Source organism: Neopsephotus bourkii, unplaced genomic scaffold (genome assembly GCF_033783945.1).
Source record: "Neopsephotus bourkii isolate Nb327-2 ecotype Australia unplaced genomic scaffold, CSIRO-AGI_Nbou_v1 NB_1663, whole genome shotgun sequence".
NCBI classification, from domain to species: domain Eukaryota; kingdom Metazoa; phylum Chordata; class Aves; order Psittaciformes; family Psittacidae; genus Neopsephotus; species Neopsephotus bourkii.
Window position 1 is genome coordinate 4,585,944 of NW_026902137.1, and position 24,911 is coordinate 4,610,854.

The following is a 24,911-nucleotide window of genomic DNA, read 5'->3' on the forward strand; positions in this document are numbered from 1 at the left end:
AACAGATACACTGTGAGTGTAACATATGGAAAGATATTGCCTTGTTCTGAAAAAAACCACACTGTGGGTACTGCTAGGCTAGTTCACGCAGGAGTTGAAGATGAGATTCTTCTGTGGAAGGTGAAATAGTCCATTTTTCTCCCCACCAGAACATGCTGACTCATTGAAACAGAAACTTTTTCCAAGTTCAAAGTCAGATTTCTAATCAATACATGAGAGAGAACTTACATAAGACATGGAAAATCCATGGTCCTGTCCGCCTCCATCTGCCTGGTGATGTCCAGATAAATGTCCTGATTGCACAGCTCTGGGTATCTGGGGCAGATGTTACACTCTGTCCTGAACAATTTCATAAGATCTGAGTTTCATTCTCGTACAGAACAAAAAAAGTCTATTTCAGAACTTTAGTATTTTACAAAATACGCATTCTTAGACAAGTACAACATCTGAAATCAGGGAGCTTCAATCTGTTCAAGGAGGACTTTAAAATACCAACCACTCCACACAATCTCTTCAGTTGCAAAGGCAAACAGCACTAACGTCTCCAGCCCAACTCCTCATGCACATCTTCCCATTGCTGTGTACATTACATGGTGGTTTTATTCCCTTTTAAAATTGCCAAATCCTGATAGAAAGACAAGATTTCATGCTGGAAACCCGTATGTTTAGGCAAGACAGACCAGACCTTCAAAAGTACCCAGTGACAAATACTATTAAAGGATGTATCAGTCAGTGGTCAGTTTGGTCCTGTTACTCACTAACCCAGCCCTAATACGTTGGGTTTTTTCATGCCTTCAGTAAATTGCTGGGAAATTTCTTTCCAGTTTAGCCTGTTTGAGGAATGACTAAGAAGAGTGCAAAACTTCTTACTGGAGAAGTAGAGTCATGGGTGGTAACATCTGGGGAGAAATCGAAAGGGGTATAGCACATGCAATGCAGTAAAAATACAACACCTGTAGAAACAAGGCAACAAACTGTGGTAAAGCACTGGAGGACTTGAGGGAAGATCCTACACCTCTGTAAAAGGCAGGTATTTCTGGCATGGGGTTTTGCACAGCTGAACATCACTCTTACCTGTCTATGGTGCATCAGGTCTTGCTTTAGCAGGTCACTGAAGAACACGCTTCAGGCTAATCATCATAATCACACACTCCCTTGAGTGAAAGCCAGACATTCTCTGATCTAATAATTTTGTACCTGAAGGGCTTTTTTTTCCTACCAGAAATGATATTTGTTTGTGATGCAGTCTCAAACATTTTAATTGCTCTCTTTGGGTTTTTTTCCTGCCTTTAATCCCAAAGCTGCACTTCCCATTGTCATTACCTCAAGCGCCTTTCACGGTGCCCTCAACCCTGAGCACATATCACTGTCAAAACCAGGTATTTCTGTAAAACTGCTTTGTCAGTAAAGAAAAAGTGCAGCCGTTTTTATAAATACCTGCACCATGTTACTCCTGACAAGGACTGACAAGAATTCCTCTCACTGAGTCTAGAGCAGGGAAACTTCATTTTACATGAATTATGGGGAGTAAAATTATCCCACAGTTTGACCCAAATTATTTGGTATTTGACCGAACATCTTTCTAAAACATACCCTTTATTTTGGGGGAAGGGAGCTCTTTCAGGATTGGCTGCATTGAAATTCACAGCTCATCACTGATAATGTAATCACAGCATTGCATTAATTGATCTTACTCAAGATGACTGCTTCATGTCATGAGGCTATCCCAGAGCTAAAGCAGACAGCAAGATGTTTCCTGGTACATTATTTAAAGCAGGAGAATTTACTTCTGACAATACAAGTTTTTATTCTACCCAGGGTTTAGAAGCTCTTATTTGGGAGATATTCAACAATAAGGCAAAGCTTTGATCTCTTTTCCCATGAATGATGGAAGGATTCTTAGATTTATTGCCTAAAATTTCCACTTTATTAAGCTGTCAAGTTTTGCTTGGTGGCCTACTACAGAGTGAAATACTAAATTTGATTTAAAGGTCAGAGGAGATCTGTGGCACCTACAATCTGCCTTTGAATTGTTTTTGTAACACTAAATAGAGTTTACAGGAAGAGAAAATTGGAACTGGTCAGCATAAGTCACTCCAATCATTGTGCCTTTGAAAAGACAGCTCTTCTTTTAACTACACTTAGAGATAAAGGAAATGGATACATTAGTGTGTTACTCTGGGATTTATGAAACTCCAAGCTGAGTTCTGGGACTGTAATTGCAACAGCTAGACAAGGGGAAACCATCACAAAAATGTTTCAGTTTCTAATGTTAATGCACAGACACAATTATAAGAACCCTTAATTTGGAGAGATATTTTAATTTATTAGAGGTCTAAATAAACTCTCAACAATAGCCTGACCACTCTCCCAACAGAGTTATTATTTCTGCATCTGCACATCTTTTAATTCACAACCCAAATAAGGCCCCAGAAGAAATTACTTTCTTTTAAAACAATTCCATAACAGCAGCCAAATATATTATCATTTTAATTAAATATATGAAGTATAACAAGGGCCAAGATATAAATTTCTCGGATACTGAAGCCTAATTTAATTTCCACATTTAATATATAAAACTCGTGACATATAAAAACTCTTAATATCCTCATTTGCCTCTTAGTACAGTCCTTTATCATGCACGTTTCATTAGTCACACAGATAAAATAAAACAATTACAAACTAACTGGCAAGTCTATACGAGACATTGCTTGGTAGCAAAATTTGATATTATACTAAGTGGAAAATTCTGTCTCAGAATAAAAAAGGGAGTTAGGCAATTTTCCTCTGCCTTGTTAAAGAAAACATCAGTTCACTCGTAATCAGCATGTAATTCTCTAAAGGTGCCAGGCTCATTCCTGATTTTCTTGCCTAAAAAATAAGAGTAGCTCTTCCCTCAATAATCCTGCAAAGGAACTAAGCTTTAAAGAAATCATTCTCTGACATTGTTCATCTCCTTATAGAAGAGGAACCCTGGTCAACATCGAAATGAATTAATATATTGATGTTCAGCTGGGAAGTAAACTTGTCCCAAATTTGCTAATTCTACCTCCTGACAGAGGTACAGAACAACACGGGCTGACTGCCTGGTCGCACATTGCTCAGATTCAGCATAATCCAAGAGTAAAGTAAGCAGAAACACAGAGGCTGTTCTCTAGTTTTTGACCTGACAGTTGCCATTTGGGCTGTGTGTATAATACCTCATTTTGGAACGCTCCCACACACCCTCTCCCCAGCTGTTTCTCACAGCTTTCAATAAAAATGCCTGTCTCTCAATTTTTTCAGCCTTTCCTCTTATATTAAGGGTCACTGTGAATTAAAAATAGAGTTTGAAGGGAGAAGGTGGTCACGGTTTCAAAGTTATAGCTTTTGACTTTTTCTTTGAGGTCTTACATAAAACCCTTACACTGAAAGCAAATCTGAGCCTTTGATCCAAAAAGGATCCCAGTGTAGCTCTAGTTCAGGTCTGCTCAAGAAATACGACATTTCAGAGAGAAAGTCAGACAAAACTTATGAATTCCTTAAACCAAATAGACTTTGCATTTCTTTCCTGTTTCTGAAGGCCCTTTATAGACTGTCTGGCAGATTAAGGCAAGAAGTAAAATACCTGAAGAAGTTCCGAAATGGTGTGTTGAATGGCTTGGTCTGGAAACAGCTTTTGCACTGACTGTTGTTTGTAGACTTGTCCTAGGTCCTAACCATGAACCGCAAAACAGGTAAGAGATTGCAATCCCTTGTGACCCAGCTCTTTGTAGACACACTGTCACAGACCACCAGGTTCTACTGATTGTGACAGTGAGAAGCAGTATGGGTTTACACATCTTGGCTCTTCTGTATTTTCTCTAAACTCAAACTTGGGCTCCTGTTCATACAATGTAGGCAAGAAGTAGGTTCAGGTCTGAGCACAGGGTTTGCACTACGAATACAAAATATATGATGGGGTGTTGCCTGAGGGAGTATTATCAGGAAAATCTGCTGCCAGCTGTGTGAGATTTACAAGCCATTCATGGTTTTCAGCACAGAATTATAGTGTTATAAAAACAACCCACTAAATGCAGCTTTACTGCAGGTGGTATTGCAGATGAAACAGGTCACCCCACTCAGACTGTGTGACCAGAGAGGCTTTTTCGACCTTTTTTGTGTCAAATCCAAGAGACCTTTCAATTGGGTTAAAACATTTCCATTTCACCCCTATTTATAAATATGACCTACTGATCACTACCTATCAGCGCAAGCATTTTATACCTGTATTTAATAAGTAGGCTACAGAAAATCAACCACTCAGGACTGGCAGAGAGCTCTCAAGGAAGAAAAAATGTATTAATATGAAGTGTGGAAAAATTTAATATGATTGCAACGTGGCAAATGTTGGTGGGGTCTGAACTTTAAACAGTAAAATTCAGGCTTAACTGTCTGACAAGTACTGAAAACTGCTGAGAAAGATAAAAAATACACATATATCCTTTTGGTTGATCACTTGAGATTCCCTTCTGAAATAGTAAATCCTGTATACAATATATAGAGGGTCTGTAGGCATTTAAAAGATACTGTGTGCCCTCAATTTCTGTTGATCACAGTTCTGCATCTTTGTAGCATATAAATGATGTATTACCTGATTCAGTAGCTTTAAACAAAAGAAGAGCCTAGATGGAAAATGCTTAGAAGGACCCATTTAATAAGACAGCACAAAAAAGATGGCAAGGCTTTCTTCCTACAAATACTTTCAGCTGTAATCATAGAACCATATCCATGGATTTATAAACTCTCATTATTTTGATGTATAGCTGCATTTCTGCCTAAAAAATAAAATGAAATGCGTTACGTTTTGCCTGAGATGAAATACTGAGTTTCCTGTACTAAAATGTTTCAATTACTCATACTGAAAGATCAGGAAACTACCAAGGAGATAAACACTGTTGTTCATATACTGACCAAGTGTGCCAACTATTAGAAACTCTTTCAGAATAATCTAATTAACATTAGCATGACTGTCAAGTAATTAATACATCCACCTGAACAAAGTTATCAGGCTCCAATTTAGACTTCACTTTCATTAAGCGTGCAGTCACTTTTGCCATCATTCAAGTAATATTTTCTTTAAATGAAAGAAAAAAAAAAGAAAAAAAAAGATACAGTGATAGTCACATGATAACTACGTGACAACTTCAGCTACCTCTGTGATTAACCTGTTTGGGTAGGCAGGAAAAATACTGGGTGTAGATTACAAGACACAGCTGATGGATAGCATTTTTACTGCACAAAAGTTAGTTCCAACAAACTCAGGAGTGTTGAATAGACTTGGATTTACCAAAATAAGAACAACAAAATAGGTAGAGACTTCCTGAATGCAATTTTTCAGGGCTTAAAGCACAGATTTAAGAGTTGATCCTGTTATTAAGAAGAAGGAAAATCACAAACCTGTGACCAAAGAGTTCAAACTTCTGTACTTGAACACTCTTTTCAGGAGTTTCTGCCTGAAGTTTTGGGTTGTGACCATCTCCACAAAGGAGTGAGCAGTGTTTGGTAACCCTGTGAACCTGCTCCAGGCACACACTTCAAGCCCATCTCCATAGGGAGTATCTGAATAACTAAGATTAAACATGTTGAGTTCCTGCACAACGTAACTTTGTGTCTGTCTCATGCTGGGGTCTGCCTGGGTTTTTTAGGTTCTTATTAAACTCAGTGAGAAGAGACCCTTCATTTGGGTAGAAGCTGGATGTGGTTGTTACTGCTAAATTTAAACCAAGGAATAAGAAGATCCAGCTAGATGTCAGATAAGCACTATTTACACCAGAAGACAATATTTTCAATACTTCTGAAGATTGATATCCTCACATGATAGCATGAAAGTATAAAATTAGATTGAGGTAGCTGCAGTTCATGATTAGTAAGCAGACTTCCATGATCAACAATTCAAACTTGTTGAAAACCATCTACCTCTGTTTATTTATTATTGATTATCATTAATTGTAAAGACTCTTGACTACTGCAATATCTGACTGATGATTTTTCATTTTTCATGACAGTCATTAGCTTATTCATCCAGATATTGCAAACACTTTCAAGTATCATAACTCAGCTGCCATACAGATTGCCTAATTATACAGCATTCACCTATAAAGAAAAATACCTCAGACATGAGACCTGTACCAGTAACAGCAATGATTCACAGTTTGATAGGAGCTTTATAATTTGCAGAAATGGAACTCAAAACACAAGCCCAAACAGCTGGAAATTCAGAAGCAAAGCCCCTTGCAAGCAGCACCTACAGTTTACCATAGCAATGCTCAACCTGCCACCCATGCTTCGGTAACATTCAATGAGCAGACTGTGATTTTCATGGAGCCTGAGTATTGATTCTCTTTGAGTCAGTTTGCTCAGAGCCTTTATGGCAGCATCTCAAGAAAAAAAAACCCAAACAGTGGGTAAATGGCATTTTTTTTTTCCCCAGTTATGAGTGGGGAGAGACTTGAACTGCAAGGCAATTCCTGCACAGGGGTTGGAGTTGGGACCCAGTGTGGGGTACGGAGACTCTCAACAATTGCACTCAAGAGCCTTGAAGCTTCTCAGCACCATGGTTATTTGTGCAGCAGCTACAGCACTGGTATATTTTTCCTTGCCATCATCTATGGCACTGTCACCCCCTGTACCTGCATTACTCTGTTTCTGCTAAAAATGCTCATTAGACATCATACTGTATGCTTTTACTTGCAGTTTAATAATAAATGACTGCTACAAAGCTCAGCCAGAACAGGAACTGTAAACCAGGAAGATCCCTATCAAACTACTATAGCAATGAAATAATACATATCAGATTCCCAAATGACCTCCATAAATCCTTGTTCACCAACAGTGATATTTGTTAACAACAAAATTAACTTTTATTACTTTCTTTCTGTGAATGTATTAGCCAACACTCATTTCTGAAGCTCCTTAGATCAACCAGAAAAGATAAATTAGATTAAATTAGGTTTACTGTCCCAGATATGAAGACACAAACATAACTGAGACTTATATTAAGCCATGATTTGAAGAACTTCATATAATGCACTGTACACTGGAGACTAATAGAGAAAGAAAAAAGCTGCTATCTCATGCTTACACAACACCCTCAAAGGATTACCTCCCAGCCTGACAAGCAGTATACAGTACTCTGAGTGGAGGAAATATAAGCCCAAATAAAATCTGGTCTTTCACTCAAGGTGTGACAATAGGACTGTGCTCTGAGCAAATGCTATGAACTAGTTTCTAATAGCCCCATACATGTGAGGCTCTCAGGTGCCAAAAGAGCATCAGGAATAGCACTGCGGCTCAGGTGAGTGTAAAAGAATGCCTGAGGTGCACAAAAGTGCTTGCCATTTCAAACAGAAGGGCAAGTAAGGGTAAAGAACTGATCAGAATATGGGAATGGCAAGCTCATTCTTTCATTAATTATGGATCCCAATTTTATAAAACGCTTTTTTCTGTCTTTTTGGAAGCTTTTATTACACTGGGCACTGACAGTCATCCCCAGCAGCCACAGGCAGGAACTCTGTGAGTCCTTGTGACACTATCATGGCATGCCAGCAAGGTGCTCATTGAAGGTAATGCCACAGCATCTTCTGGGTCCTGCAGAGACTACCATGGGGAGGAATCTCCTGAATTTTACTGAATTAGGCTGGTTTACTTGTTTTCTGCTTTCCCACTGGTGTCTCTGTCTGGCTCAGTGCCAGGGAGATGGACTTCAATACAGGATGGGTGAACACTAACCTTGGCTCTCACTGTGAAAAATTTGCTAAGTAAGGTATAACAGGGAGATATGATTAATTTTTATCCCATGAAGATTGTCTATAGGCAGCAAGCAATATGGTTTCTAACACACTGCCTTTATTCTGGAGTTTCCCTTGACGTGTTTGTGCTGTTTATGAAGAGGGAAGGTCAGGATCCTTGGCAGAAATCGAAATTACTTTAATATTTTCTTAACAATTCTTTGGCTCAAATTTATGTGAGAAACCGTCCATGAGGATTTATGAAGGACATTTGTGACAGGTCCGCTCTGCAAAAACTGAAGAGGAGAAAAATCAATAAACAGCATTAAAATAAATAAATACAAAACAAATACTTCAAAGTATTTCAAAACTCCTCTGATCCACCCCTAAGCAAGTTCCTAGCAAAGCACCAATAGCTTCCAGTACTCTGCCTGTGCCTTATTCAGATGATCTGTAATGAGAGAAGGGACCAATTTTAAAGTGCAAAAGTAACAAAAAAGGTAAAATTCATCTTGATCCAATTTGAATTCCTACAATTTTGCAGCTGCTCCAGTATTTTGCCAAGTTCCTAAGGTTTGTCTGGTGAAAGCAGCTGTGAAAGACCCATGGGTAAGTGTCATCCCTATGGCAAAGATCAGCATGAGGCCTGGTTTGTGCAAAGCTTCTGAAAGATGCTAATTCCTACAACATAACTTCTCAAAGTCCTTGATTTTACTGATGGGTGATTTTTGGCATGAGATGGGTGATCTCTGAGAATAGGAGCTTATTCTTTAAAGATTCAATGACCAGATGTCACATGATTTTGCGAGAATATCAATCTACAGATAAGGGAAATAAATAAAACCTTTTCTGGTGGAGCAAATATGACAAGGAGAGCTGGGAGAAACCATGCTTTGTTAATGTCAGAAACCTTTGTCTAAAATGACTGAGGCTTGCAAATATTTTTACTGTACCAGAAGAGGATGCTCACAGAGTTAAGACTCAGTCGGTTTCCCCAGTGACAATGGGCTCGTTACTTCTAAAGTTTCTACTTCAAAGTAGCTCCTTAGTCTTACTCCAAAACTTATTTAGGAAACAGTCCCCATGTCCTCCTACAGTCTTACCCCTGCCTTCCAAGATCTGTTGAAAGCTGGAACTAGATGACTAACCCTAACCATTCTAGGATTCTCCAAGAAAATGCTGTAAACCTGCTCATTCCAGAAGGATTTGATTCAAATTCACTCAGGAAGAGTCAGTTTAAGAAAACAACTCTGTTAAATAGTGAATTAGTGTGTTTATAGTTCTACATGGCTTTGCATTAGCTTAATATTCAAGACTTTCCTGTCCCAACTGGGAAAATACCTCCAAAACCCATTCCAGATTGTGTTGGTATTGCTGTAATCCCAGGTGTTGGCTCAGTATTGTCCTGGCTGTGGCAAAGCACCAGGACCTGTGCTTCATATTTCATTGTGAAGTTCTGTGGCAGCATCAGGCCCGGAGGTGTTCTCAAATGTTAAATATTCAAGCCAGACAGTAGCTGTTTGGAAGAGGGAAATGCATGCTCTACGCTGAGACTGCAGCTGCACTTTTAATTAAAACTTATGTCCTATATATCTTTGTGTGTTTGAGTGGTTCTTTTTTTTTTAATGAAATTTTTTAGATAAAGGGAGCTTTTTTAATTATACTTCTGCCTCCTGGTGCACTTCTTCCTTATTCATTTCTGCTATCATGACTTTTTTCAATTTACGTTAACAGATTGGGCCATATTAGAGCTTCTGAGTATATTAAAGGTGACGGCAGCAAAATACAGCTCTGTTTCTTGACCTATTCAGTACCAGTCTCTTTAGTCACCCTTACTTATCCCCCTCCCCAGCATACACGCTTTAATTACCGTGACACATATAGATCTTAAGCATATTTGACAAAGAGTAATGAATGAAGTCTCAACACTCACCAAGCAAATGGCTCAACATTTGCATAAGTTAACACTATTATCATTCTGTGGATCTACAGGTTAAAATTGGTTAATTTGGGGAATTTGATTGGAACAGCGACTCCCAAAGAGCTACTGTTCCAATGGTTTTCCTCACATAGAGCCATATGGATTTTGAAAATAAAGAGAAAAGAAGCCAAAAGCTCTAAAATAAAAGTAAATAATTAACTAGAAAAATGAGGGATTTAATTTAACTAGAAGTTACAAAATTAAGAAGTAAATCACACAACAACTGAAAAAGATGGCATTAAATGCGATACACACATCATGTCCCAGGTCTTTCGATACAGGGTTTTGTGTTCGTTATTTGGATGACACATGGAAGAATTCCTTGCCATTAGCTTGATAATACAAGTAACAACAGGAATTTGCCTGCGCGACAATTAATAAATATAGGGAAACAACTGAACCATGGTAAAATGCCAGCAGTTAATTTTCTTCTCATTGCCTTGCTTGCTTGGTCACGAAGAAGACTCCTTTAGTTTTCCTTCTACAGTCTAAAAAAGTGTAACCCCCACCTGGCAACTAAGTACCACTCTCTGATCAATGCCCAGCTCATCCCTGAGCATCAGTTGGTGGCTCCTGGCCAACTCCCCCCAGTTTCATTACTGAACGTGATGTTGTATGGTATGGAACATACCTTTGGCTAGTGCAGGCCAGCTGGTCCTGGCTCTGCTCCATCCTGGCTTCTTGTGTGCCTCCTCACTGGCAGAGCATGAGAGACTGAAAAGTCCTTGGCTTAGAGTAAGCATTACTTAGCAAGAACATTGGTGTATCATCAAAATTAGTCTCAGACTAAAGACAAAAATGCAGCACTGTACCAGCTACTAGGAAGAAAGTTAACTCTATCCCAGCTGAAACCAGGGCAGCAGGACAAATTTACATTCATATGTAGAAAGTGGATGAAAGCAATTTTAGTAATGCTGGCCCTCGAAAAAACAGGAAAATTTGGTTCAAATTTAGTTCCAAGAATTGGGTAGGGAAAAGGATAATTTGGATGAAGGTTTACTTCCCCTGTACTCACTCAGCACTGGTGAGGCCACACCTCAAATCCTGTGCTCAGTTCTGGGCCCCTCACTGCAAGAGAGACATTGAGGTGCTGGAGTGGGGCCAGAGAAGGGCAACAGGGCTGGTGAAGGGTCTGGAGCACAAGTGTCGTGGGGAAGGGCTGAGGCACCTGGGTGAGCTTATTCTGGAGAAGAAAAGGCTCAGGGATACCTTATCACTCTCTACAGTTTACCTGACAGGAGGATGGAGTGAGATGGGGGCCAGTCTCTTCTCCCAAGTAACAAGTGATAGGATAAGAGGAAATGGCCTCAAGCTACACCAGGGGAGGTTTAGACTGGAGATTAGAAACAACTTCTTCAGCAAGGGGGTGCTCAGGCATTGAACAGGCTGCCCAGGGCAGTGCTGGAGTCACCATCCCTGGAAGTGTTCAAATAACATGCAGATGAAGCCCGTGGTGACATGGACTTGTGATGGTCTTAGCAGTGCCGGGGTAGTAGTTGGACTTGATGTCTTACAAGTCTCTTCCAACCTGGTTGATTCTATGATTTCAAGTTCCCAGTCCTGCTACAGCTGTTTTGAGCTCCTTTTCTGTCAAGACTCAGAATATTACAAACTGCTTGCTGCAGTTTTAATCTTCATGCAAAATAACTGCTGAGCATAAAGTGTGTTTACATCAATCACTCTAGAAATGTAAACAAATACAAGCAGTAGAATTACGAATGAAGAGTTGATTAAGAAGTGGCAGCAGAGATTTGTGATAATGAAGGGATGAATAGTGCTTGTTTGGAAATGTGCCAGTTAGCTGCAATTAATTTTGCTAGCTAGTCAGCAGGACACCTGCCGGGTTGCAAACAGAGTGGGTATTTTCTGCCCAGGTTGGTATACAACTACAGGCTCTTCTGTACTTGGATATTTGTGAAGTTTTATGACTATGGACTGGAATAACAAAAGCACAGTAGACTTAACAGCCCTGACTGTATTTGATCTTAAATTCAGGTGCTCTAACCATGGACTGTTGTTTCCAATCCTTAGAGCCTGCGTTTCACCAGAACTATTCCTACCTGCCTGGTGATGGCCATGCCCAGAACCACCTCTTTTTAGGACAGATAAAGAAGGCCTCAATTCACAAATTAGTTTGAGGCTGTTCTCCCAGCCTTATCCCAGCAGGTTAAGAGGGCATCCTAGATAGATCTACCATCAGAATTCTCCTCTTGTGCCTGTGAAATGCACTCTAACACTATACTACCAGTCAATGGGAAAGCTCCTTTGAGTCACAGGAACATGGTGCAAGGCATTCACTAGCTGCCAGGAGCTGGGACACACAGCTGGGGACCAGGGTGGCACTGTGCCTGGTATAAATGCCCATGCCTCATCACAGAAAGTCAGATTCTTAGAGCAAAAAATGAGTGCTAAAGGATGCTACTACAGCACAGGATATTCACTTGAGAAGAGATGTACGTCCCAGATGATACCCCATACAGCTACCCAGGAGCAAGAAGCCTCTTTTCTTCCCAATGTCCATATTTGCATATAGAAGCACTTTTCCATGGTACTTTCATCAGTTCTCCTTTAGAAAGATAGATTAATTGAAATGGCTGAGCTGAGACAATGTCAGATGTCATGTGTTTCCTAAACTCATGCAGCAAACAAGTGACAGACCCAGGCAGCATGGTCTTGGTGTAATGACACTCTAGTCTCTTATTCTGATCATAAGCCCATCTTGCAGTCTGCTTAAATAAAACCAAATAACCTTAGACCAGACCTCTAGAAAAAAACACTGTATCACAATATATCCACAGGGTCAATGAAACAATTCCCTTATGTTCTTTAAGCACTACAAAATGAACTCTTTTATCTACTAGCTGAAGTACTTCTTAACTATTCCCAAATGTGGGCTGATGACTAATCAATCCCCAGACAATCAATCTATTGAATTCGGGAATAACTGGCATCCCACGTGCTTTGTAATAGTTACTCTAGGAGAAGAATATCAAAATAACCTGCAAGTCTGAAGAGGTCCAACGCTTCCCCCTATTACAGACAAATTACACCAATGAATTACAAAGAAAGCTGAAGGTAGGATTATTAAAATGCAAAGGTTTTGCTGGTTATATGATTAGGAGCACTAAAAAAAAAGCAGGAGGTGAGAGTGTGAAGGTAAAGTAATAAAAGGAAGCCAAATGATTCGTTTAATTAAAGGGTTGATTAAACTTGAAGACTTGCTATACCTGACATATTTCATTAGCAAACATTTCTATTTAGAGGGCCCAGCCCCACTTCTTTTGAAATCAACAGAAACCTTCGCATTGATTTCAAAGGTCAGTCAAAGGCAAAAAACCTTTTTAGATGAATTCTCACTTCAGCCATAGTTTTGTGAATCCTAAACGATTTTATGGTAGAGGCCCCAGCATCACAACATTTTAGGAATGCAATTAGTTTTTTTTTGCTCTGTGATATTACTCAGGTATAAATAATCTGAGAATTTAGAGGCTGAGATGATAAACTACCTTCTTCATTATTTGCCTGGGTTCTATGTCATTGCAAGCACTGGACATAGTCACGTTATTGAGATGTCTCTCAGAGGGCCAGTTAATATAAACGTATCTGCCAGCTTACCAGAACAATGCTAGAAATTAATGAGGTTGCATTTAGTTGATGCTAAGTAATTAAAGAAAATGTAATGAAGTGCTAAATATATCCAAAGCTTTAAACTTTGGTCTTTCAATACAGACCCTGTTGCCTGTGAGAGAGTGCAAGAGAGAAAAAGAAAGAGTCAATTATCATTTAAACTTTTATGCTTCTGCCATTTAGTTTTCAGCCACCCATTCACCGAGACAGGCTAATTTCAGATTTAACTGTGTGGCTAAAAACTAGAGAAATTAAATATTGTTCAGAATTAGTAGTTACAGTGTGTGCTAAAACTGCCCCAGAACCTTGGAGACTTTGCTCACCTAAAGCTTCAGTCAATTAAAATTAAAGACAAGGTTAAAAGTGTGCGTGCACAATCATGCACATACACATACAAAGTAACTACTGCGTAAAAAATGAGGCTTTCCTCAGAGGCACCTCAGCATACAAAATTTGAAACATCAAGGTCCAGATTACTACGTGAATCCTACCCAAAATCTTTGTGAAATTTGGCAGAAAATCCGTGTAATAGTGAAGCTACTTATCTTTTACAATGTTCTGACAGAACAGCCCAATGGCAAGCTCTACCTTACTCCTCAGAACTTAGAATGGAAGGAAAGAAAATCTGGTTGCTGGGATTGTCTAATTCCAGACAATGTGCCTGGCCTTTGTCCAGCAGAAACTGGAAATTCAAAATGCTTAATATGTTCCCTTCCCTGAACCGTTGTGCATTCTCTACCTGTCCTTGATTCAATAGCTAACAGATACCATTTACTCCGCCCAGTCAAACACCACTATTTAATGTATGTGAGCCATGCAGCACTCAAATAAACAGCTGCAGCCACAGAGAAATTTCAATCCCAATAATTCTGTATTGACTCTAATTAGGATTCATCCTGCTTCAAAATCCCAGTTCCAGTATCCTTGGAATAAAATTACTATCATTCACCACTTTTAAAGTAAATGCATCAGTGAGTAAAAATTCACAGGTCTTATGTACAGAAATGTACAGATAACAGAAGATATATGCCTTAATTTTAAGTGTGAAAACCCACACCATTCTATTGATAAAAACACTTAAACTCTCTCTGTGTTTCTCTTGTGAAGTTTAAACTCAAATGACTCTGATAAAATATGAAAGCTTCCATTGATTTATTGTTAATAGCAAATAAATAAATTTAGGGGACAAAATGTACTTTGAGACATTATTGTCACTGAGGGACTAACAGTATCTTCAGCTTCCATATATCTGTACAGAAATCTGTTGAAAATCTCTTTTGCATATTCATGACCTTGGTCATTCTAGTGGGGAATATCCATAAACTAAATTTTTCATTCCCTTACTATCTTGTCTAGTTTACAGGAAAAATTTCATCCTCAGGATTTAGCTAAAAGGTTAACATTAAAGAGTATTCTTCCTGGCATGAAGCAAAAAGGATGCCTATAAAAATGACTGAAGAGGTGTAGGGAAAAAAAAAACAAAACAACAAAACAACAAATTAAAACCAGCAACTGACTCAAGATTGTTGGTTTAGAGACTCTCTACAATATTGACTTTTTCATACTTTTTTTGTTACTTGATACACAGACTCCTATTGTGCCTTTTTTAGGGTTATTTTGTTGTACAACCTAAGGTGAACCTCTGGACAGCAGATGCTCAACAAAGCCTTTTGGCAAAGACTGAAGATGACCAAGTCATGATGATCACTCTACTTAGCTTCTGCCTGAGACTGATATGAATCCAGAAATGAAGCTTCCCTTTGCCTAGGTCTGCTGAGGAACGTAATCCAAGAAGGTTGTAGCCAGAACATACCCACCACACACTATTAAAGCTATGCTCCCACAGAATCAACCAGATGTGGGCACTTCCTTACTTTTTTATTAGGAACTTTAATATCTCTGGTGTTACACCAAGAAGACCAACAGCCTAAATCAGGTTGGTTTCGAGTTGTCTTCAGTCTTTGCTGGCTTTGGCACATCTAAAAATGACATTTGGTATTTATGCGAACTTGAAAACATCTTTGAACCTTTGGCCTTTGACGACAATATGCTCCCATTTACCTATCTCTATATTGATAATGACTGTCTTTACCTTTGAGGTATACAGATCAAAGAGAGTCTGAAATGATCTCTAAAGAAAGAGAACCCTAGGAACTCTGAAAGTTAAAGCTTACACAGTCCAAACCAACTTCACTAATGTGCTATTTTTATGATTTATGCAATGCTGGTTTCCTCAAGAATTCCCTGGAATGAACCCACATGTACCATATGTAAATCCTCTATAATGAATGGTCAGATCTAAGTGTGTCCTAATTCCATATGGCACATGTGTTTCTGCTGCATTCTGCCATGTAAGGTGTGTCAGGCTATGTTAGTTTGTGTTAGCTGCAGGCATGAGCTGCACATGGGATAACCCAAGGCAAGCCAAGACAACCTCAGAACAGGAAACATTCACTCAGGAGCTAGAAAACAAAAAATCTCCCAAATGCCTCCAGAAATCACTATTTATTTATAAAATGCCATTGAAAAGATCTCTTTTGCTCATTTCTTTTTTGTGGGTCTTTGTGCTTCCTGAGAAGTTGCATGGCCAGATGCTCTAGCTTGAGCTCTACAAGGCTTTCCATTGCTTATTCTAATGTTAGTAAAGAAGGAACCAGGAATAGCTTGAACTGCTTTCTATCAGTGTATTTGCCTTGATAACAAAAACCCAACACACCACCCATGGACTTTTGTTTCCCTTTTTCTTCTGTTGCTTTGTTTATTGCTGGAGCATTCAGAAATATTTTTACTGCAGATTCCCTGCTCAATTTAGGGTTTAAAGTAAATATGCTCTACACTGCTACTAAAATAAAGCTTGTAGTGTAGAACCTGCTGGCAGCAGAGTGTGACATGTATTTCATATTTCACTAATGTTATAAAGCCTTATTTAACAGAAAATCATGGTTTCATAGCCTAAAGCTTGTTATTTAAAAATCAACAGTTTTTGGTAAATCAAGCTCAAGAGTACATAGCAATAGAAGTTTACCTCTACTACCTCCATAATTCCCTATAGTCACTGTGTTCTCCAAGTGCTGAATAACATGTTATTGAAATGCCACCCAGCTTTGCCATATAGGAGGAGAATACCTCAAAAAGCACTCCTCCTTCCTTGTTTCACAGCCTATATATACAAAACACTGTAGAAATTTATAAGTGAAAAAGAAAAGCCCACTCTAACACATTGTTCCAACAGAAAGTTTGTTTACAAAAATGTTGCATTTGTCTTAGAGGATAACTCACTCTAAGTAGAATTATTTCATAGATCTTTCATGCAAATTCACTGCTGCATGTTTTGCCATAATCCATTTAAACAAGATTATCACTCCCCTGGTCTAGACACTTAACTTGTGTTTTGGCTCACTGAATTTCAGCCCCGGAAAAGAAAACTCCACCTGTAGGGAAAGCTGGGTGGCTTGGCTCCCTCCAGAGCTGAAAGAGGGAAACACAAACCTTTAGGTAACAATTCCTCAGCCTTTGTTCATGTCTAATGTCAGTGGAGAGCCCTGCTTTCCCTGCTGCCTTAAGGAACCTACACAATGAGCTGAGCTCCAGACCCACCGGTGCAGCGAGCCCACACAGTAGGCCAAACCTGCTCATCTGTACCCTGTATGGGTATCCTCGTTAGCGTGGTGTTCGTGCCTTCTCTTGGTCACCCAAAGGGACCTCATCTAACTGCGGTTGTAAATAAATCACTGACAAAGAGCAACAGCAATTCACTTCATTAAATGGTCAACCAGAAGGAGAAGCAAGGATTTATAGTTTCCTGAATCCCTTGCACTGGTAAGCTCAAGCAAAGCACTTATAATATGAAATCTTGAACAGAAATTTAGACCTGTTTGCAGTGCAGTTACTGCAACGGGGCAGTCGATGACCTTGGATGAGGTGGCTGGGTACTAGTTCAGACAAATATTAAGTGGAACAATAAACTTAACGGCTCTCTTGAAAAATGCAGCATGGTTCAGACTTTAATCTGGTTTGCTTAACAGTGAAAAACATTTTCCTTTATAAGCTTCATATTTTTTTCCCCTTACATGGACTTAGTTCAGTCAGAGACTTCTCACTCCATGCTGCTGAAATAAAATGACTTAATGTGTACCTTTAAACCGGGCCATTAATCTTCTATCATTCACCTCCTGTATTATGCCTTAGCTTACAGTTAATGGAATATTTAACTGCCTTAAGAGGAATAATAAATTGAAGTCAATGCTTCCCTTCAAGTTTTTATCCATAATTTCATCCAAATAAAAGAAAAATTGTTGACTGGGAACCATTGTGATGTTTTCTTAATAGCATTTTGTGAGTATACAGTGTAATCCCATTTCAAAATGTGCTAGTGAAAAAAAAGGATGGTTTATAAAGCCTCAGCTTCAAATGCTGCACAGAGTATATTATACAGAAGGGTATTTCCTTGATTATCCTGGGATACCACATCGCTTCTAGTGCTGTCTGCAGGGTTCTAAAAACAAAAGCTTTTCTTGATTCTGGATGATGTACTGTTTAAAGGCAAGCACATGTTTGAGGACACGTCTCCTCAGAACACTTACAGAACAGCAGTAAAAACCAAAATTCCCTTTCCACTGTTCACACCCAAATTTCTTTCCCCACAAAGCATTTGGGTAGTAGCAAACCTTTCCTGACCAAAACCTCAGCCTAATTTTTGAAGTCCACTGCAGACTCTGAACAGGTTGAAAATTACTACAGCTATACAGACTTCAGATTTATGGGCTGTTGCTTTAGACCCAACTGTCCTCTCGGGACAGGAGGAGTTTGGAGTTTGTTCCAGTGAGGAAGGGCAAGACCCTCTGCTCCACCAGAACATGCACATTAATGGCACCACTGAAATAGTTTGGTGGAGAACCCCTCTGGAACTGCCCCAAAGACCCAAAGGCCATTCTTACACACATAACAAAACCCAGCAGCAGAGTGTTTCCATCCCATCCATCCCTGGCAGTGTTAAAGACAGAGCCTTGGGCAACATGGTTGTGAGGTGCCTCTGCCCATGGCAGGGGGGTTGGAACTGCATGATCTTAAGGTCCTTTCCAACCCAAACCATTTTATGATTCTATGATTCTCTAATTGCATTTGCCAAAACTGTGCATAAGTAAGTCTTGGTGCACCCTGCCTGACCTGCCATTGTGCCATGGATTTAAGAATAATTAAGCCAAGAAAAATCCCAGTAAAGCCTTCCAGAATGCTGGTGTAACTACATGAGCAGTTTGAGGTCAGTTTTGCAGTCTGTTGGGGAATGTCAGTCTATCCATAAATTTCTGGGGATACTAGGGACACATGTGGGAGTAAGTGACCCTCTATCTGTTGAATGGAGTCTTTCCAGCTGGGGCAAATCACCCTGGTAGCTTGTAGGCAGTTGCCTGGGAGCGTGGCTGGAAACATTTATATGTATACTTGAGCAAAAGGGAAAGCTAAACAGCAACAATACAGGGCTGCCATGGGGCTGAGGACTGGCACCAGCCCAGCATCACCACCTCCAGCTGGCCCGAGATGCATGCTGGACAAGTCCTCACAGCTTACAGTGCAGCAGAGCTTGTCCCTTCCAGTCCGCAAAGCTTTTTCATGGAGGAACACAAACTGTGACAAGTGCTTTAGGATAGATAGTGGTGTATACCCGAATGACCGGTTGGACATCATGCCCAGCCACTGTGTAACTGACCTCTGAGGGCAGATACTCAGCCTGTGCCCTGACTGCAGCCGTCTGCCTGATCGCTAATGAGATTTTTTGCTGTGTAAGACTCTTCCTTCCCCAGTTATGTACTGGCAGCAGCTTCCTGCTATGAATGCTTTTGACCTTGCCCAGATGGTCCTCACGAGTTCCAAATCCTCTCCTCATTCCTCCAGCCAGTACAATTTCTGGTGGCATGAAAGTGCCAGAAGTAGGATCAAATTGGTAGGTACAGTGTGGCTCCCGGATCTCACCAGGGCAGATTTCCCATGGAGAGCCAGGGCAATTGCACTGTTACACTGGCTTCAAATATAAATCACAGTTACTGGTATTCTCTCTAAGGAGGGAATCTGGCAAAGTCAGGAGTGGGCCCAATGCCTCTGAACCAGATGCCCTTTGAAAAAGTTGTCCAGGAAACAATATATTTGTATCAAGTATGTTTGAGAGGATAAATACAAGCCAGAAATTTCAAGTGGCTCCTCTCCATTCTTTCTCATCCATCCCATGGCATAGGTTCCCTTTCAGCCTTACTCAAGAACAAATTAACTTTCAAAATTACATTAACATCAGCTGGATGAAAACTGCAGGATTTTTGTTGGCTTCAAGCATCTGCCAGCTGCTATGCCAAACTCTGCAGTCAGCCTTGGTGATGCCATGGTAATTTGTATCAATACATGCAAGAACACAGAAACCCTCATCACTTCTGCTAGCAGCCTTTGTCATCACACGTGTCTAGGAAAGGACAGAGAAGGGCTCGAGACTATCAGGATACAGAAAAATGGTCAAACCACGTGACTAGAAATTGCTTGTCTCTGTCTCTAATTCCTGTACAGGAAAATACTTCATCTTTTAACACTAAGCTAAGCTCGTATTAAAAGATGTTATTTACTTTACTTTTTGGCTTCTGTAAGGATTTACCAGGGAAAGATATCCTGGATAGGTATAGCTACTATACTCCTTTAGATATTTTTGGAGAAAACTCCAGGAACAAACTTGCCAACAAAGTTTTCAAGCTGTCAAGCAGGTATTCTTTATTGCGGCACCGGGAGAAAACCATAAACACATACTATAGGGATATAACTAGATTTCACTGTGTTGCATTTGTGTGTGAACACAAACTCTGATCAGAAACTGGTTAGAGATCAAAATAAACCCATCAGCTGCATGCTGTTACAAATGTTTTGGACTAGAAGCTTATCTAATGTCTTCCTCTTCCTCTAGATTTTGAAGGTTGTAAACGTTTGCGTAGCTGCTGGCAATGAAATTCCAGGTGCCCTACTGTTTTGTGGAATTTTCTGTTCTAATCCTTAGGACAGTACTGACAAATTGCTATCAAAAAGTCAGATACTTTCTGATGGTTCAGCTCACTGAAGACCGACTAGTTAATGGAATCCCCATCCAGTTTTTGCACGTTACACACTTCCTTGGAAAATTTTACTTTTAACTTCTCTTGCTCCCGTGACATTGAGAGAACAGGGATTTGCCTTTCCTCCAGAGTTTACTGAGATAGAGAACAGTACCTGTGGAAGATGGTATGTGACATGGGATGAATAAGCAAGGAAACTATCAATAGCAGCTCAATATACACAGCAGTGACGGGTCAAACGGGCTAACAGGCATTGGCATGAAGTTATCAGCATTTTCACCATGTTATGTGATGCTTTAAGGCACAGACTGCAGAGCATCACATCTGTACTGACATTTGGAGCACCAAGAGCAATCATGCAAGCCCAGACAGCATTTTGGTAAGCATGGCCTGTTGTGATGAGTCGTAATCATAAAATCATAGAATAGTTAGGGTTGGACAGGACCTTAAAATCATCTAATTCCAACCCCCCTGCCATGGGCAGGGATACCTCCCACTAAATAATCAGCAGTAATCAGCATTTACTTCATGGGCAAAAAGAGCTCTGAAGTCAATGACAACAGAAACACAATTTTTCCCCTTGATTTCTTGCCTTTTGTGTTCCTAAAGTGGCTTCTTTTCATTTCTGCCCAAGGAGATCCCAATTATGGTTCACTTCCATCATGACACAGCTAGGAAGGAGCAACTCCTTTCCACCAACTCCGGCTCATTCGGAGCCTTTAACACTTAACGCTAGCAGTCCCTGTTTGATGGATAAATCACCATTATGCCAGTACTTACTGCTCAGGAAAAAAATTGTGTATAGTAGGTTTTACGTGCCAAACTGCCAATTCTAATCTCTTGCTATTGTATTTTAGCGGTCATAAATGTAATAGGTCTGTTAGACCAAAGCATGCTGCAGATGCATTTTGGGTTTTGTAAATTCCAACCACCTCTTCTGGTCATCTGGTAGATGCTATGAACAACCATACACTGAATTTGGGTGTAAGTTTTGGATTTCTATCAGTTAAACCTGAATAAAATGAATTTTACTAAGTTTTGAGTCCACTGCTATTTGTTCTGTATGTAGAATACAGTTACTGTAAAAAAAAATCTATAAAAGCACTTTTAAAAGACAACATCGGGCAGATCTAAGTAAGTACCAATACTCAGTAGCAGTCTGAACTCTGACCTTTCCAAGATACACTACCACTGATACACCTTATAAACCAGCAAAGCTCCTATATCCATTAAGATTAATGTTGTTTTACTTAGCCCATATGCTGTTCTTCCAGCATTAGACAGATGTGATGGCCCGACACCAGCCTAGGAACCTGCTTAACTTTTAAAGATATAAACAGCCCCACCGAAACCAGAGAGAGCTAAGTATGCACTAAAATACACTGTATTTAAGTGGTTTTCTCAGGGTTATAGCTGTGAAAGATGAACTACGACTTAAGGCTTCAGTTGTTTCCAGCATGGCTGAGCAAGAAATCCAGCCCAGGGAGATGTAAAAGACTCAAGTGAGAAAAGAAGGGGGCATTCAGGGCTGTTCATCCTAAAGGCAGGCAGAGAGCAAACAGGGAGCAATGGCAGAGGTTAACCTGAAAGTAGTACTGAACTGACCAATGTCAGCTGCACGACTCAATTTAGGTCCCCAGACTGCCCACCCATTGACACCATGGGACAGGTAGAAGCTGTCTCATACCCAGTCACTGAACGATTTATGAACTGCTAGAACCCCTGTTTATCCCATGCACTTTCAAAGCAACCTAGCAGAGTGGTTTTGGGGCAAAGAACCATCTGGAAAGCAAAGAGCAAGACAAAGATACTGCTCTTAAATCACACATGCAGTGTTTCAGGCACCCTGTCCCTGCCCTAGTGCTGCTATGGCCCAAGCCTGCCCACAGCCATATGCGGAAGGGATAGTGTGTGGTTGTGGCTGGGGGAAATGGTCACTTCTGGCAACTGTGCTCCATTACAACCACTTCATGGGAACATCCCCAACACATTAAGAACTGCAATTTGATTCGATCCTGAACTCGTATTAACAGACCCACAGTCCATGATACAAATGGTGTCTGAAACAAGGGAAAATTCCAGTGGCTTTTGCTTTAAGGGTTCTAACAGTTTTATTTCTCCTGCACAGATTATAGAGCAATTTCACTGTCTCAGGCTTATACAGTGAATAGAAAATTCAATTTCAAGTGATATGGTTTAGATTCCCAAGTAGCTGTTAAAATAGAACCAAAATATAATAGAACATTGCTGTCATCTAAGGGCTGTTTGGTGTTCTTCATGAAAGGAGCTCAGTTCAAAAAGGCGTGAGTACCTACAACCTAAAATATCTCAGCACATTTGACAACCTCATTGAAAACCTCAGCAGAGAGGCCTGTTCTCGATTTTACAGATGACAATCGAGGTAGAAAACGTAGGGAAGGGATGAGACTTCTCCCACTGATGTTCACAACTTTGTTTGAAGAAGCCTTCGCCCAACAGTTTTGCTCGAATCCAGGATCAGCAAAGTGTCCAGGCATATGCTGAACCTTAACTGTGTGTTTCCTGATTAATTCTTTGCCAGTTCCTCACAGAATCCTCTGCCCTAAAAATCTTTGATGATTTCGGGCTTGGATTCACACAGAATGTGGCATGTAAGTGAGAAAGAAAAAGGGTATGATGGTTTCTTATTTCTTTCCCTTTCTGTTTTGGTGGCATTTTCTATGGCTTAAGATGTTCAATAGCACAACCTTATCTGCCTTATCTACCCAGATAAATAATCATTTGCATATACCATGAAATAGGTAAATAAAGTGACACCCTCTATGCTCTTCATAGAAACCCCCAAAATATTGCTGATGTTGTTGCCCCTCTTTGGTGTTTTATGCAAGGATTCGGCCATGCAGATCAGAAATGGCGTGTGGAGGATGAGGAATTAATTAAGAGCAGGCTGCTGGAGACCACAATACACACAGTACTTAAATGGTACCAAGTTCTCAAGTCTCACAGCATAAATGGATATGTCTCATTATGAAGACCGTATATGGAATCCTTTTTATCAACCACTTGCTATTCTACTTCTCCTTTTCTCCCCTCAGTGCTTTGGTTTGTGATCTGCTTCCAAAAAAAGCTCAAATTCTCTAGATGAGAAAGTGCAAAATCAAATTTCAAAGTTAATACCTGACGCTCACCTTCGTGTATATTTTATTTTGCCATTTTCATTTTTAGCTGCAGTGTAATTCCCCCCCTCCCCCCCTTGAGAAATTTTGCTTGGTAAGACACCTGAAACTTCAGAGTTTTATTCTTTTTCCTGACTGTCCTAATCCTTACAATACGTAATTTTGAATTCTTTGTGATTATTGAACTGCTTCTCTATTCATCTTTGAACCATCTTGCTGGCTGAGAAATAGACTGCCATATTGATATTGAGTAACGAGAGGTAGTTAAATGGTTAGCACCTGACAACTCACCAAAAATAAATCTTCCTGTGGTTAACAAAGCAATTTTTATTTTTGATGGTGGAACACATTGGTATGACGGGAAAGCTGAACGGAGCTGAATTGTTCTCTTTCATTTCTAATCCAAAGACAACAGCAAGACCAAAATATTTTAAACTCTATTTCTAAAATAAGGACTTTGCTACATATGCTGCATGGCTACTGCCAGGACTGGTTGAATTCACTGCTGCTGAGGCCACAGCAGGAGGATGACGCGCAGACTGCAGCACTGCTTGGGTACCTCTGCCCCCACTCCCACCTCATTACTTCCGTGAACATCCCCAGAACAGGATTTCAGAAACTCCATACTACCCAGCTTACACTCTTCAAGCAATAAGCACCTTGAGGGTACCATAAGTGCAGTAGCATTTACCATCTCTCTCGCTTCTTGCCCTATACCAGGCACTGACTTACTCAATGACCTATACCAGGCACTGACTTACTCAATGACCCACCGCCAGGGTGGAAACACAAATCCAGAATTATTTTGTTCTCTTACAAGGACCAATTTTGTTTAACGAATCCATATTGTTATTAGCTGAACATCTTCACTCTTGGCTGACCCCTAACTATAAACTATTCATAGCAAAGAAAACCAAGGGATAAATTATATCCTGCTGCTTCTGATGTAGATAAATATGATCATACAAAATTACTGCTTCATTTACGGAAATTGCCTTTCAGTTTTAACAGATATGTATGTCCACGGTAGCTCTTTCTTGAACAGATATTATTATTTGAATTGTCATCTCTGTGATTCACAGTATGCACCCTGAGAATTCTTCCAGCTGCATCTCTTAGTAATATCTCCAGAGAGAACTAATTATGCATGCAAAGACGACTCTGAGAAAAACTGCTGCTAAGAGATAATCCAAACCCCTGTTTTTACTGAGTTTTTCTTTCCCTTCCTGCACTGTTAGGATCTTTTTCTTTTTTTCCATTTCAAATTTCTAAGTTTTAACTCCTTTCACCTCCAGTTCCTGCCTCCACTGTATTTGTC